The 17,535-nt window shown below is 42.3% G+C and overlaps 1 long non-coding RNA gene across 1 annotated transcript; it reads left to right on the forward strand.

The window, feature by feature from the left end:
• The first annotated feature begins 6,267 nt into the window (after nucleotides 1-6,267).
• Nucleotides 6,268-17,090, forward strand: LOC120993309. Its single transcript, XR_005777207.1, has 3 exons — nucleotides 6,268-6,715; nucleotides 9,187-9,301; nucleotides 16,992-17,090. It is a non-coding gene; the product is annotated as an uncharacterized LOC120993309 (long non-coding RNA).
• Nucleotides 17,091-17,535: the final 445 nt, after the last annotated feature.

Raw genomic sequence — 17,535 nt, forward strand, 5'->3', positions numbered from 1 at the left:
TTCCTTCTTTCACCAAATTAATAAAGAAATCAACCAGATGGTATAATGACCAAGGGGTGAAATGTTGGGAGCGGCGGCACATATGCATAGGAAACCTCAAAGGTTGGTCATCCATTTGTTCATCCTGAAGGGATTGTAAATTCCTTAAAGCCTGTCTTTTCATTGGCAAGGAAAGGGACATCATACATATTTCTCCCAAAATGTTTTTAAAAAGGTAACTTCCTCCCTAAAATTTCCAGATCCTTCACAGCTGTGAAGAGATCAAAGTTACTCATTGGGCAAAGGTAAGCCCTTTTTGGAGAACTTCAACTTGCTCAATATATGAGAAGAAAGATTAATTACCTTCAGAGTCTCCTGTATCTCTTTTCCAATCGATTCATACTTTTTTTTCTTTCTCTTTGTGGAGGGAATCCTGGGGTGTATGGGTGGTTTCGTGAATTGTCTCCATCTACCCCCATTTGTCGAAAAAAACGAACTCCACATCCCTCATCTGAGGCAATTGTGGTACTAGAGAAAGAGGGTGTGATGGATCCCGATCTTTCACGCTCAGCCTGCCAGCGATATACTTTTTTTGTCTGAAAGTCCCTGAGGTCACAGTGAAATTTTTTTACTTTCAATTCTTGAATCTCCTTCTTCCATTTACATAAGTCTTCATCTAATGATTTATCAAATGCCCACAATCTTCCTTAGGGCTCATGCACACGAACGTATTTTCTTTCCGTGTCCACTCAGTTTTTTTTGCAGACCGTATGCGGAGCCATTCATTTCAATGGGTCTGCAAAAAAAACAGAAGTTACTCCGTTTGCATTCAGTTTTCGTATGTTCGTATTTCCGTTCCGCAAAAAAATAAAACATGTCCTATTATTGTCCGCATTACGGACATGGATTGCACTGTTCTATTAGGGGCCAGCTGTTCTGTTCCGCAAAATACGATATGCACACGGACGTCATCCATATTTTTTGCGGATCTGTTTTTTGTGGACCGCAAAATACAAACGGTCGTGTGCATGAGCCCTTAGTAAGGACTTCCTGTAGTTTATCCCTCGCCGGGTCAATTTCCTTCTCGATCTGCTCTAGTGATTTACGGTCTGACCCAATAAGTACTTCAATAAGAGCAGGGTTGTTCAGACTGGAAGCCATCCATACTCACTTGTCCTATAGCTTGACTCTATGTTTACCAAAATATCCACCATGATCTGCACAGTTAGTATCATAAATGAATCTTTGATATGAACCTCACAATGCTGGAATCACACATGTACTTTTGATTCAGTAGTAAGGTGAAAGCAGGAACCTTATAAAGGAAGGACTGATAAGTCTCCTCTCTTATTGTCTACTCCTGTGTTTGGATCCAAAACTGCCACAAAAAGTGCATGTGTGATTCCACCCTAAAGCCTAAAGCACACGTCCATGGAACACAGATCATGAGATACCGGCCTGGATTCCTGCTGAGTCAAGGAGAGCACGGCGTCATTGGTTGCTATGATGCCGTGCGCTTCGTGCCACTGCTACTGTACAGTAATACACTCATATAGATCTTACAAGTGTATTACTGTACAGGAGCGGCAGCACGAAGCGCTCGGTGTCATAGCAAATAATGATGCCGTGCGCCCCTGCACTCAGCAGGAATCCAGGCCAGTATCCGACGGTCCGTGTTCCACGGACGTGTGCATGAGGCTTAAGGCTGAGTACACACATGCAGTTTTTACTTCAGTACATGCATGCAGTTTTTTGTCAAATATTTGGTGCAAAGGTAGAGTAGACATAAGGGGTAATTTATTAAGACTGGCATTTTAGACACCGGCCTTAATAACCCCTATATCTGGTGTGGATCCGCCAACGTTATAAAGAGCCTCTACATAACTTTGGGATATCCTGCGCCAGTTTAAATGTAAGTCAGCTTTCTTGCTGGCTTACATTTAGACCATTTTATACACCTAAAACAGTTGTAGAAAATGATGACTGAGATGGGCCCGCAGGCCCTTCCCCGCCCACACCACGCCCACTTTTTTAGACCTGGCATGAGCGGGGAAAAGTCGCTGATTAGTTGCACCGCAATCTGCACCTGAAATACGCCTAATATAGGTGTATTTCAGGATAATAAATGATCCCTATAGTCTTTCCAGCATTCTTTTACTTCCTAAAACCCTTTCCGCCCTGCACTTGATATTTAGGCAACATGCCACTTGAGGACACATCACCACTGTGGCTAGTCAATGGCTGCAGCAGCATGAATGACCCTGTCCGTCTGGAAGGTTACAGGATATAGATTGGAAGACTGTAGTAGGGAACCAAGGACCCAAGGAGCTGGAATAGAGTGGTAGGGTGCAGGTGAATATGGTCTTTTAAAGAGGCACAGTAGGCTGGGCTTGAAATAAAAAAAAAAGAGCACAAAGCTGGATAACCCCTTTTAGGTACAAAATAGGGTGGATCCCTAGGAGCATAAGGTTTTGCAACAAAAAAGTGACAGTCCATCCTAGAAAAGATGGTGGAGCCAGAGTCATCTCCTTTTTATATTCTTTAATATGTGCAGCTGTTTTTGGCTGTTCGATTCTCGGCATATGCGAAAGTAGCCTAAACCATTTAGTGATGTACTACCTATGAAGAGGAATGTCCCAGAGATAAGCCTAGGTCTAGGACTAGAGGTGAGCGAATTTTCAAAAAAAATTTGGTTTGAATGTGACGTCGAAGATCGAGTCAACCATTCAAGAACCGCTGGGTTGCTGGTCAAGGCATGACTGCTAGCTGAAACTGGGATCTCAGGCCTCTCAAAGTGACCCCTGCTGCCATGGCCCCTTACTCTGCTGTGACCTCTGCCTGCACCATAAACAGGGCCTGGCACTTCTTTGTCTGACATACTGTTAGATCAAATAAATAAAAAGGAAATTAAAACACCCCAAAAAAGTCTGTAATTTTCTCACTTCACCACACAACGGCTAATAAGCCCTTTTTTCACATTAACACACGCCACAAAAGGCTTTAGTACATATAACTTCACCGCTGAACGGCAAATATATTTTACTTTTGCCACTAATACATGCCACAAAAGCCTTTAGAACATATAACTGCACAGCTGAACGACAAATATATTTTACTTTTGCCACTAATACACATCACAAAAGTCTTTAGAACATATAACTGCACAGCTGAACGGCAAATATATATTTCTTTTTCCACCTATATACGCCACAAAAGGCTTTGGAACATATAACTATAACGCTAAACGGCAAATATATTTTTCCTTTGCCACTAATACACACCACAAAAGTCTTTAGAACATATAACTGCACCGCTGAACGGCAAACATATTTTACTTTTGCCACTAATACAAGCCACAAAAGTCTTTAGAACATATAACTGCACTGCTGAATGGCAAACATATTTTACTTTTGCCACTAATACAAGCCACAAAAGGCTTTAGAACATATAACTGCACCGCTGAATGGCAAATATATTTTTCTTTTGCCACTAATACACACCACAAAAGTCTTTAGAACATCTAACTGCACTGCTGAACGGCAAATATATTTTATTTTGCCACTAATACATGCCACAAAAGGCTTTAGAACGTATAACTGCACCATTGAATGGAAAATATTTTTTTCTTTTGCCACTAATACACGCCACAAAAGGCTTTAGAACATATAACTGCATCGCTGAGCTGCAAATATATTTTTATTTTGCCACTAATACACAACAAAAAGTGCTGTCATTTTCAGACTTTACCACACAACGGCTAATAAGCCCTTTTTTCCCGCTAATACAAGCACAAAAATGCTTTGAAACATCTAACTGCACCGCACAAGGGCAAATAAGACATAGAAATATTTCCTTGTAATAACCCCTGTTAATGCCTGTATCAAACAGCACTTGCACCCTAATAAGAACAGTTTGCTGGAATAACAGAGCTGTATAATGGCAATTTGGATCCCCAGTCAGTGCAGCAAGGTGTAATAGTGTAATAGTGATTGTTACTATTACCCAGGCTGAAACCTCCCCTACTGAACCCTGTTCAAGATAAATGCTCTGTAATGAATAATCTTTCCCTGCACTTGTAAATTGTTTTTTTTAGCACAATTAAGTTTTTTCTAGCATTGTCCCTAGCGCCTGCTGACATCTCTCCCTGCACTAAGTACACTGGAAAATGGCAAAATCCAAGATGGCTGAGGTTATTTATAGGGCTGTGACATCACAGGGCTGGCTAGCTGCTGATTGGCTGCATGCATGGCATTATGGGGGATCCCACCTTCCCAGAGTTCCTTGCTCCATGTCCTCACATGTGCAGCAGCCATTTTAGGAAAAAATGTGATTCGTTATCACAAAGTGAGAAGAAATTCTGAGTCAGTGTGGATCAAATTTTTCCTGAAATTTGGATCGAATTCCACTTTGTCAACTTCGATTCCCTCATCTCTATCTAGGACTATAGCTAAGGTATATAAGGTATGTACAGTATTACCACACTATAGGATTTGAGCAGTTTAGGGCTGATTGGTTCTGTATGATCACGCCCAGATTCTGTTGACCATTATGTTTCTCGGTGTTCTTCTAATTTTTACACAGAGATACACAAGGATTTTTATGCTTACAGATGCTCAGGGAAGATATCATGACACGCACCATTGTACCCTATATTAAATATGGACACCACATCGAGCCGGAGTGAGTGTCTATTCTGGACATTCTTGATTAGTTACAAACTGTCTCCGGAATTTATTCTACTAGTATAGACATGTATAACATGCACTATATTAGTGACTCAATTTGCAAGCTGCAGTTGGTGGCTTTCATACAACATCTATGCCGCGCAATATATATCAAAATGTATCGTAGTGTTGACCGGAAAATGTTTTACAGATCTGTGGTAAGATAACAATCTAGAAAAGGAAGCATATATAATACACTGCTCTTGAAACAGGTCAGTAAAATATTGCTAAAATTCTGAAAAATATAACCATGTTCTATGAAATCTTATTTAAAAACTCGTTAAATACATTTTTGCACATTTTCTTGCAATGTATACTTATAAAAGAACATAAAACTGAATTTGACCTAACCAGCTTTGTATATGATTCCAGGCTATTGACTTTTCAGATTATTTCATTCACCGTTGCTTTCAAAGTTCAAATTAAAAGAGAAATGGTTGTTGTTCTGCATTCTACATGTGAAACTCACAGTCAAGGCTCGTGCACATTTTATATATTGTACTCGTTTATATAGCGCCAACATATTTCACATTTCTGTGTCATCACGCACTGTCCCCCTTGGACAGTATCTAAGTACCCAATGAACCTATTAGTATGTTTTTTTCAGTGTGTCAGATTTTAGGTACAGGCCTGCAGGTAAGCGGACCCTGTAAAATCTTATATGCAAGGGCCTTCAGGTGAGCTGACCCTCAAAAAAATTATATGCGATGGCCTGCAGGTGGGCTGACCTTGTAAAAGATTGTAGGTGAGGGCATGCTGCTGAGCTGACCCTGTAAAAGATTGTAGATGAGGGTCTGCAGGTGAGCTGACCCTCTAAAAAATTATATACGGGGGCCTGCAGGTGAGGTGACCCTGTCAAAGATTTTAGCTGAGGGCCTGCTGGTGAGCTGACCCACAAAAAATTATATGCGAGGTCCTGCAGGTGAGCTGACCCTGTAAAAGATTGTAGGTGAAGGTAGGTAGAATTCAATGGGAGTACCCGAGCATTAAACCAGGCAACCCTGCTCTGAAGAGGGGAGGGTGTCTGGTTCATAGAAAAAGGTCAGAAATTGATGGAAACACCACCAAAATGGTTCGGTAACACAGGGGAAGAGAAGGCAGTGGTGTGATTTATTTTAGTTTACTTAAATACCTTTCCTTACGAGGTACCCTGAGACTTCCTCAATAACCTCAAATGATAAATGACCCCATACTGTGTAAAAGTAGACTTACACACATCTCTATATGTTGGATATGTCTGCCATATTGCTTTAAAAAGAGTAACTGCCTACACATTTCAGAACTGTATCTGCCCAAATCTGCTAGACATAAGCCAAAAGAACATACACAGTTAGCATCTGGCACATAGAAGCTTTTGGGTCTACAACACAGTTTATATGTGGATACCATTTTTAATTCCAGGCGTATACATACTGTAGGGCAAATGTGATATTTAATTTAATCATATCTGTCACACAATAAAATGGGCTGAAATACTTATACTTTATTGTATATATAAATACCATACTTTATTGCAAACTTGAAACTAACTCTGCAACCTACAATACAGATAACGCAGCTAAAACAGCAACGTAGCGGTCATTATTACACAAAAGGAAGTCACACTCAACCGTATATTCAGTAAAAGTGTCTAGTCTCCAAACCTCAATTGAGTTATAAAAAGCAAATAGGTCTTTGTATGCTCTGAAAATTAACATGATTTTCTTGCAATTTAGAACCAATTTCTTTGCCAGTGATCACCTTTATTAACAGTCCTGAAGGTTCCTGCTTAGGACTTCCAGTGGTTATAACCTGTGAATCTAGCACAGGATTTCAGCTGCAGTATTCCTGGTACAAGAACAATCAGACCGTGTCAAATACCAAAATTCTGGAGATACAATGTGGATCACTTGTACAGAATGAAGAGTATAAATGTGAAGCTGCTAACCAATGGCAGAAAAGAAGTGTCCCTGTCAGAGTGGTGCTTTTAAAATTCACTGAAGACACTTGTTCCTATCAAGTGTTAACTGAAGGTGAGTCATAGGAAAAATATTATCAGTTTAACAGAGTGATGATGGGTAGTCCTCATGGTATATTTGATATTTGAAATGTCAACCATGTAATCCAAAGAAGCGCTGATTCTGCCAGAGCTGAAGCCACCCAACAAAGCAACCATTAAACAGTCAAAGCAGTAGCTTTTAAAGCACTTTTATTTTATTTTTAAGCTTCAATACAAAAACTAACATTGCTCTGTTATGGTAGTCAGTGTGGAACCACTGTGTCAACCAACAGATTAGACTTTGGGATAGTCCTACGGGCGTTATTCAGGCTGTCCCCTGGCTTTTACCCTTTAACGCCTATACAGTGATCTAGACTTTGCTGCAGGGGAACCACCAGGCCACCTGGTCCTGAGGTAGTCTCTGTATAATTGACAACTGACCCACATGGGTCAGAGATACCGGTGCAGAGCACGGAGGGGTCAGGTAGAATCATATTCATGAAGAGGCTGAGGTCACAGCAGGTGAAGTAAGTGCTATATGGTAAACTAGCAGAAGGACTCGGCTTCGCACGGGTATATATCATCTATTTAATTTAATGTTTGTGTGTGTCGTTAAAAGATATTGACAGTATTCCCCATAAAAGTGACATCTACAGTACCCTGCCCCCTTAATAATGACCTCCACAGCCCCCCACCCATTAACACTGACCCCCCACAGTGCCCCGTCTCTTTTAAATAGGACCTCCACAGCAGCCTGCCCCTTTAACAGTGAGTTCCACAGCACCCCACCCCCTTGACAGTGATCTCCACGGCGCCCCTCCGTGATTGTAAATGCGATGGTGCAGATTCTTTTAGCGAACATGCATACATACCCTCAGATTTATATATTAGATGGTCCGAGGTTAGGGCGGGCAGTGAAGGGAAAATATGGAGGACAGGTAAGATCAGGCAGTTGAGGGTCAGAATCTAGTAAACAGGGAGAGGTCGGTACACGGGCAGGATAACAAGATAAATCACAGCTCTCTTATGTTTTCTTAGGAGTGGGAAGGAACAAGGGTTTTCACAGATCAGATCAGACTCATATCTATAACCCAGATTGTGCTAAATCAATTTTCGAAGTCATATTTTATACCCTTATGCTTAGCCCTTGGTCAAGTTTTCAGAGCTTCCCGCAAATTCATTAACATGTTAACTAATGGAAAGTATGCTAGTCCTTAAAGGGGTTGTGCAAGAATGGGAAGGGGGTGGTGGCAAAGCTCCCCTACTTGGCTGGTTTTGAAAAGGGAAGCTTACTTACGTGCTTCCCCGCACTGGATCCCTGCTCCTTCTCCTCCCGGCCTGTGATGCTCTACTGGCTCCCTAGCTGAAAATATCTGGTTTGAAGCCACTTGCAGTCGATCACAGCTCCCCTTATGTCATGACTAATGGTAGCATGATGGGGATCCGGTCACTGCCGTGGATAGTGATTGGCTGGAGGCGTCGTCAAACCGGATGTTTTCACCGATGAAGCCCAGCGGAGCATCGCAGACCAGAAAGAGTAGGAACAGGGAGCCAGCGCCGGGAAGCTTTCTTTTACAGGGTTTGCCAATCCCCCCCTATTCTTGTACAATCCCTTTAAGGCCAAAATCACCTCGATCTCCCAGACTTACTGTATGATGTGCTCCCTGAGCTCAGTAAATGAAACATGTGAATAGCACATACATAAAATTTCTGTTTAATCATTAGAGTTTTAAAGGGTTTCTATCACTTCATATGACATAATTAGCTGGCAGACACTAGCGATCTGCTAGTGTCTGCTCTGGCCAACCATCCTACTATAATCACTTGTGGGGCAGCGGTTTTGCTAAAAAACTAACTTTTATAAATATGCTAATGAGCCTCTAGGTGCTATGTGGGCGTCATTAGCACCTAGAGGCTCCGTCTACCTTCATACACAGCGGCCGCCCAGCACGTCCCTCCAGCCCGCCCATGTCCTCCTCCGTGTGACGCAGCGGCCGAATTCTCGCGCATGCGCCGTGCGCGGCTGTATTCGGCGCATTAGAGATGTCTGAGCTCGGAGCGGTCAGACATTCAATGCGCATGCGCGGAACAGCCGCGCATGCGCATTGAATGTCTGACCGCTCCGAGCTCAGACATCTCTAATGCGCCGAATACAGCCGCGCACGGCGCATGCGCGAGAATTCGGCCGCTGCGTCACACGGAGGAGGACATGGGCGGGCTGGAGGGACGTGCTGGGCGGCCGCTGTGTATGAAGGTAGACGGAGCCTCTAGGTGCTAATGACGCCCACATAGCACCTAGAGGCTCATTAGCATATTTATAAAAGTTAGTTTTTTAGCAAAACCGCTGCCCCACAAGTGATTATAGTAGGATGGTTGGCCAGAGCAGACACTAGCAGATCGCTAGTGTCTGCCAGCTAATTATGTCATATGAAGTGATAGAAACCCTTTAACTTTTCTGTTATGATTTTTTCTTTTTATGTATGTGGCTGTTTAATGTAACTTAAGATGAGAAGCAATACAATTGTTCCTTCACCACCTCTGCTGCAACCACTGCTACAACTACTCACGTTGCAGTTACCTCGGAGACTACTACCCAGTGTTCATCTGACTTTATTTCAAGGTACAGTGCATTTTCTATATTTTCATGGGTATGACATAAAGCAAATTTCACCTTAAAGGGGTTATCCAACCCCTATATTGACCCCCCATGCCCGGGCCCCTTGTATACATTATACTTACCTGCTCCCCGACACCCGCATCGCTCCAGATCCCTGCACAGCCGCCGCTGCACCTCACTGTCGCTTGGATCAAAACATCCAGCGATAGGTGGCGGCAGCTAATAGCAGACCGCAACAGGGACGAGCCTCCCTAGCATTAGCATTGGCGTGCATGAGAAATACACTTTTGGGGTAATTTATTAATTCCAGCATTTTAGACGCCGGTCTTAATAACACTGCGCTGTCGCTTGATGCGCCAAAGTTATGTAGAGGCGCCGACCTTTAGATAACTTAGGTGCTGGCTATGCGACTTGCTTAAATCTACGCCAGCTCCCTCACTGGCGTAGATTTAAATCATTTTCTACACCAAAAAAACTGGCGTACAAAATTATAAATGAAACGGGTCAGCAAGCATTCCCCTTCCCCGCCCACGCGACGCCCTCTTTTTCCACCACCTCGGAAAAGTGGCATGAGCTGGGAAAAATTACAGATTTGGCTGCAAATCCCCTTTGTGACTGATTCTGCAAGAAAAGTATGCCAAAAAGTGGCGTACGTCGCTTCATAAATGACCCCCTATGTTCCTATGAAGACCTGTCACAGGCAGGGGCTCCATAGGAACTAATGTGTGGCAGCTTCTGTTTATTCAGGAGGACAGAAGCTTCCACACAATGCATCTGGCTCCCCCAATCTCCACCGGGGGGAGCTGGAGCACACCCCAAGTGCGTGCTTTCAGGTTTTAGCGTATCCAGATGCCATGGTCACGGTTTACCACGGCATCTGAAGGGTTAATGACACAAAGATAGGTAACAGGGTTGATGTTCCTGGAGGGAAACGCCAAATGGAAAAGGATTTAGGAAAACTAGAAGAATGGTCAGAACTCTGGAAACTGAAATTTAATGTGGATAAGTGCAAGATAATGCACCTGGGGCGTAAAAACCCAAGGGCAGAATATAGAATATTTGACACAGTCCTGACCTCAGTATCTGAGGAAAGGGATTTAGGAGTAATTATTTCAGAAGACTTAAAGGTGGGAAGACAATGTAATAGAGCAGCACGAAATGCCAGCAGAATGCTTGGATGTATAGGGAGAGGTATAAGCAGTAGAAAGAGTGAAGTGCTTATGCCGCTGTACAGAACACTGGTGAGACCTCACTTGGAGTATTGTGCGCAGTACTGGAGGCCATATCTCCAGAAGGATATAGATACTCTAGAGAGAGTTCAGAGAAGAGCTACTAAACTAGTACATGGATTGCAGGATAAAACTTACCAGGAAAGGTTAAAGGACCTTAATATGTATAGCTTGGAAGAAAGAAGAGACAGAGGGGATATGATAGAAACTTTTAAATACATAAAGGGAATCAACTCGGTAAAGGAAGAGAGCATATTTAAAAGAAGAAAAACTACCACAAGAGGACACAGTTTTAAATTAGAGGGGCAAAGGTTTAAAAGTAATATAAGGAAGTATTACTTTACTGAGAGAGTAGTGGATGCATGGAATAGCCTTCCTGCAGAAGTGGTAGCTGCAAATACAGTGAAGGGGTTTAAGCATGCATGGGATAGGCACAAGGCCATCCTTCATATAAGATAGGGCCAGGGGCTATCCATAGTATTCAGTATATTGGGCAGACTAGATGGGCCAAATGGTTCTTATCTGCCGACACATTCTATGTTTCTATGTTTCTATGTCCACAACTGACATTACCACTGTGTGTGGACATTAATGCCAGGTGCCTCCTGTTTAAAACAGCAGGCCCCACCGCGGCTATGACGCCTGCTTCGCTCACAAGCGGACGCCATTTTTAAATGCCCCTCTGCCGACGTAAATTTAAGTTGGCCAGTCGGGAAAGGGTTAAAGTTCATAAAGTTCAACCATAAAGTATAATGAATTCACTCACAACTAGGAGATTTAGAATATTTGTGCCTGCTGGAACCATACACATAAATGATCTGAGCCAAGAAATATGTAATATGATATATGATATTGCTATGATTATACTATTACGTATCCTTAGATTGGAATTTGACAATTTTTTTATTTACTTATTCTTCTTTTTCAGCAGTTACAGTGTTGCAGGACATGGGTAAGATTTCATAAATTCCATAAACTACAATTGAAAGAGTCACACAGATTTGTGGTCAGCTCTATGCCTTGTGTCCTCCCCTCTGAAGTGTCAACCTACCAGATAGTTATGCCTTTATGGTATACAGTCAGGTCCATAAATATTGGGACATCGACACAATTGTAACATTTTTGGCTCTATACACCACCACAATGGATTTGAAATGAAACGAACAAGATATGCTTTAACTGCAGACTGTCAGCTTTAATTTGAGGGCATTTACATCCAACTCAGGTGAACGGTGTAGGAATTACAACAGTTTGCATATGTGCCTCCCACTTGTTAAGGGACCAAAAGTAATGGGACAGAATAATAATCATAAATCAAACTTTCACTTTTTAATACTTGGTTGCAAATCCTTTGCAGTCAATTACAGCCTGAAATCTGGAACACATAGACATCACCAGATGCTGGGTTTCATCTCTGGTAATGCTCTGCTGGGCCTCTACTGCAACTGTCTTCAGTTCCTGCTTGTTCTTGGGCCATTTCCCCTTCAGTTTTGTCTTCAGCAAGTGAAATGCATGCTCAATCGGATTCAGGTCAGGTGATTGACTTAGCCATTGCATAACATTCCACTTCTTTCCCTTAAAAAACTCTTTGGTTGCTTTTGCAGTATGCTTTGGGTCATTGTCCATCTGTGCTGTGAAGTGCCGTCTAATGAGTTCTGAAGCATTTGGCTGAATATTAGCAGATAATATTGCCCGAAACACTTCAGAATTCATCCTGCTGCTTTTGTCAGCAGTCACATCATCAATAAATACAAAATAACCAGTTCCATTGGCAGCCATACATGCCCATGCCATGACACTACCACCACCATGCTTCACTGATGAGGTGGTATGCTTAGGATCATGAGCAGTTAATTTCCTTCTCCATACTCTTCTCTTCCCATCACTCTGGTACAAGTTGATCTTGGTCTCATCTGTCCATAGGATGTTGTTCCAGAACTGTGAAGGCTTTTTTAGATGTCGTTTGGCAAACTCTAATCTGGCCTTCCTGTTTTTGAGGCTCACCAATGGTTTACATCTTGTGGTGAACCCTCTGTATTTACTCTGGTGAAGTCTTCTCTTGATTGTTGACTTTTACACACATACACCTACCTCCTGGAGAGTGTTCTTGATCTGGCCAACTGTTGTGAAGGGTGTTTTGTTCACCAGGGAAAGAATTCTTTGGTCATCCACCACAGTTGTTTTCCGTGGTCCCCCGGGTCTTTTGGTGTTGCTGAGCTCACTGTTGCATTCCTTCTTTTTAAGAATATTCCAAACAGTTGTTTTGGCCACGCCTAATGTTTTTGCTATATCTCTGATGGGTTTGTTTTGTTTTTTCAGCCTAATGATGGCTTGCTTCACCGATAATGACAACTCTTTGGATTTCATCTTGAGAGTTGACAGCAACAGATTCCAAATGCAAATAGCACACTTGAAATGAACTCTGGACCTTTTATCTGCTCATTGTAATTGGGATAATGAGGGAATAACACACACCTGTCCATGGAAGAGCTGAGAAGCCAATTGTCCCATTACTTTTGGTCCCTTAACAAGTGGGAGGCACATATGCAAACTGTTGTAATTCCTACCCCGTTCACCTGATGTGGATGTAAATACCCTCAAATTAAAGCTGACAGTCTGCAGTTAAAGCACATCTTGTTTGTTTCATTTCAAATCCATTGTGGTGGTGTATAGAGCCAAAATTTTTAGAATTGTGTTGATGTCCCAATATTTATGGACCTGACTGTATCTTGTGGATATACCATGAATGTCTCAGATTCAGAAATTTAAGTAAACCAGTGTCTAGTATAGTGTAGAGCGTGATAGGGCATTGGATCCAAAGAGAACCCAAGATAGAATCCCACTGCACTAGGCATTATACAGTAATAGTTTTGACTAGATTGTTGTATTAAAGAGAACCTGTCACCTCCCCTGACATTCCCTATGCAATAACAATTCTGAAGCATTTTTTCGTATTAATCTTGTGCCATTCCTCTATTATCCCTACTAGATATTAATGAATTGCCTGCAATAAAGGTTGACTGTGCAGGCACACACCCCCAACTGGTAACATCCAGCTGGAACTTTATTGCAAACTGCTGGTAATTAATTTTTATAAACTTTTAGTAGGAATAATAAGGGAATGGCATAACAAAGAGTGACCAGAATCGTTATTACAAGGGGGATACAAGTAGTTACCAAAACAGACATGTCACTAGAGTTGACAGATCCTCTTTAAGTTGCTTAAAATAGAACCCATACAATGCCACACATAGTACCCACTATAGTGTCGCTAACCACCCATTGCTCCCTAACAGTGCCAGTCAAACAATGCTAGACATACACAGACGAGTCTCATTATTATGATCATTTCCTACTTTCCACATTAGGAACGTGTAGCTCATGAAGGAAGTCATGCGTCGTGAGCTGGATTGGTGGGAATATTAGATGTGCGATATGTGTTTGATAGGCTGTCTGCACACATATGTTGCTGTCTTGGTTAAAAAGGGCAATTTATCAGAGCTGCAAAAAGGGATGATTATTGGCTCTCGGGCCAAGGGCGGCAGTGGACAAATGGACATTGTGAATAAGTGATTCGGAAACTGCATAGCAGCACATGCCATTAATGTAAGGTGAGCATCGTCTATGAAGGTGAGCAAGAGCAGACCATCAGTCTACAGTGGAGCAGATCACCACCAAAATGAACCAGGTGGCTACCAGGAATGTGTCTAAAACAACAGTTCAGAAAAACCCTACTGCATATGGGGCTCCAAAGCAGACGGATGGTCACTACACCCCTGCTTTGGCAGAAAAGACTTTTCACTGCTGTTTCAGGATTTCACCTCCACTGAGAGTTGCCTTCTCTAAAGAGTCATGTTTCCTGCTTCACCAAATGGATGGACATTGGCGTGTAAGGCAAGAAACACCAGAGAACAAACACCATGCAACCATTGCTGGAAGAACACAAGCTGGTGATGGCAGCATTATGGTCTGGGGAGTGTTTTTGTGGTATTCTCTGGGCTCACTCATCCATGTGGAAGGCGCTTTCAATGGATTTAGGTATGAATCCATCTTTGCAGATCATGTGCACCCATACATGCTGATTGTCTTCCCTGGGGCAGATGGGATCTTCCAGCAAGACAATGCAACATGTCACACGGCTAGAAATGTCCAACATTGGTTGGAAGAGCTTGACCAAGAATTCCAAGTACTAGCCTGTCCCCCTAATTCCCCATGGTTAGACTTGAACCCAATTGAGCATCTGCGGTACCACCTTGATTATTGTGTTCACTCTATGGATCCCCCCACGCACCCTCCAGCAGCTGTGAGATGTACTGCAGTCATTATGGCTCAAGATACCTGTGACAACCTACACCAGGACCTTCTAATTCACTCCTAGCCCGTCTAGCTGTTGTCCGTCCTGCACACGATGGTTACTCTGGATATTAGCTGGTGGTGATAATATTGTGACTCGACTGTGTATAATGTTCTTTAGAACAGTGTCTGCCAACAGCCAGCCTAATTAGAGTGTTAGCCACACGGTGCATTTTTAGTACTGTCCCTGTCCGAGCACAGTATTCTGTTCCTAACCACATCTGTCTGACATGGAATATACATGTGAGCATCCTTTAGAGGACGTTCACATTTATCTTCCAAGTATCTTTTGTCAAGCAGGTATGTGATTTGAGGGCTGAACAAAATTGCATCTCGGCTACAGATTGTGCACTTCAGGTCCATAGGAACAGAAAACCCACAGAAAATGGACAACGGCAACTAATTTAAATAAAATTCCATCCTTCACTTTTAGTTACTCCAACTGTTGAGCATTGAATATATACAGTCGTGGCCAAAAGTTTTGAGAATGACACAAATATTAGTTTTCACAAAGTTTGCTGCTAAACTGCTTTTAGATCTTTGTTTCAGTTGTTTCTGTGATGTAGTGAAATATAATTACACGCACTTCATACGTTTCAAAGGCTTTAATCGACAATTACATGACATTTATGCAAAGAGTCAGTATTTGCAGTATTGGCCCTTCTTTTTCAGGACCTCTGCAATTCGACTGGGCATGCTCTCAATCAACTTCTGGGCCAATTCCTAACTGATAGCAACCCATTCTTTCATAATCACTTCTTGAAGTTTGTCAGAATTAGTGGGTTTTTGTTTGTCCACCCGCCTCTTGAGGATTGACCACAAGTTCTCAATGGGATTAAGATCTGGGGAGTTTCCAGGCCATGGACCCAAAATGTCAACGTTTGGGTCCCCGAGCCACTTAGTTATCACTTTTGCCTTATGGCACGATGCTCCATCGTGCTGGAAAATGCATTGTTCTTCACCAAACTGTTGTTGGATTGTTGGAAGAAGTTGCTGTTGGAGGGTGTTTTGGTACCATTCTTTATTCATGGCTGTGTTTTTGGGCAAAATTGTGATTGAGCCCACTCCCTTGGATGAGAAGCAACCCCACACATGAATGGTCTCAGGATGCTTTACTGTTGGCATGACACAGGACTGATGGTAGCGCTCACCTTTTCTTCTCCGGACAAGCCTTTTTCCAGATGCCCCAAACAATCGGAAAGAGGCTTCATCGGAGAATATGACTTTGCCCCAGTCCTCAGCAGTCCATTCACCATACTTTCTGCAGAAGATCAATCTGCCCCTGATATTTTTTTTGGAGAGAAGTGGCTTCTTTGCTGCCCTTCTTGACACCAGGCAATCTTCCAAAAGTCTTCGCCTCACTGTGCGTGCAGATGCGCTCACACCTGCCTGCTGCCATTCCTGAGCAAGCTCTGCACTGGTGGCACTCCGATCCCGCAGCTGAATCCTCTTTAGGAGACGATCCTGGCGCTTGCTGGACTTTCTTGGATGCCCTGAAGCCTTCTTAACAAGTATTGAACCTCTTTCCTTGAAGTTCTTGATGATCCTATAAATTGTTGATTGAGGTGCAATCTTAGTAGCCACAATATCCTTGCCTGTGAAGCCATGTTTCTTTGCAGGTCACCATGGTTAACAATGGAAGAACAATGATTTCAAGCATCACCCTCCTTTTAACATGTCAAGTCTGCCATTTTAACCCAATCAGCCTGACATAATGATCTCCAGCCTTGTGCTCGTCAACATTCTCACCTGAGTTAACAAGACGATTACTGAAATGATCTCAGCAGGTCCTTTAATGACAGCAATGAAATGCAGTGGAAAGTTTTTTTTGTTGATTAAGTTAATTTTCATGGCAAAGAAGGACTATGCAATTCATCTGATCACTCTTCATAACATTCTGGAGTATATGCAAATTGCTATTATAAAAACTTAAGCAGCAACTTTTCCAATTTCCAATATTTATGTAATTCTCAAAACTTTTGGCCACGACTGTACATCTTTCTATGATATTATTTCTATGAGGCCAATGAAGGAGGTCTGCCTCCTGCTACAATTTTAGTCCATGAAAAAGGTCAGTCATAACTGTTGTTTCATCTTTTTGTCACCTCTAGACTTTTCAGCAATGAATGGAATCATTGGCGATGGATTTTGTTTTTGGTGATGACTTTTACTCTATTACTGATGTGTGTAGTCTTAAAAAGTAAATTTGGTAAGTTTTTGACCATAATTATCTTGATAAAAGAGTTCTATCGGCTAGTACTGAATATGGAGGTAGAACAGTTTTTTTTTAAATTCCACCTCCATCCAACAGAACCTGTACAAAGAAAAATACTTGCTCTGCTGCAGCCAATGACTGGCCTCAGCAGTAATGTGTCACCAAGCAGCACATCACTGCTGGGTCACGTACTGCTTGGGAAGAAAAGTCATTTTTTGCAGCAGCACACATGACCCCACCCATACAGATTAGAGATGAGCGATGTTTTAGAAAAATTCAATTCAGTCGCTTCGCCAAATTTTTTCCAAAAATTTGCTTTGGTCCGAATTAATTAGTCACGAACAGTGTTAAATTAAGTCTATCCCAGCCTGCAGTTAAACTTTAGGAAGAATCTATCCGGATATAAATCACAGTGCAGTGCAGCAACATGTATAGCTAGT

Source organism: Bufo bufo, chromosome 3 (assembly GCF_905171765.1).
Source record: "Bufo bufo chromosome 3, aBufBuf1.1, whole genome shotgun sequence".
Taxonomy (NCBI): domain Eukaryota; kingdom Metazoa; phylum Chordata; class Amphibia; order Anura; family Bufonidae; genus Bufo; species Bufo bufo.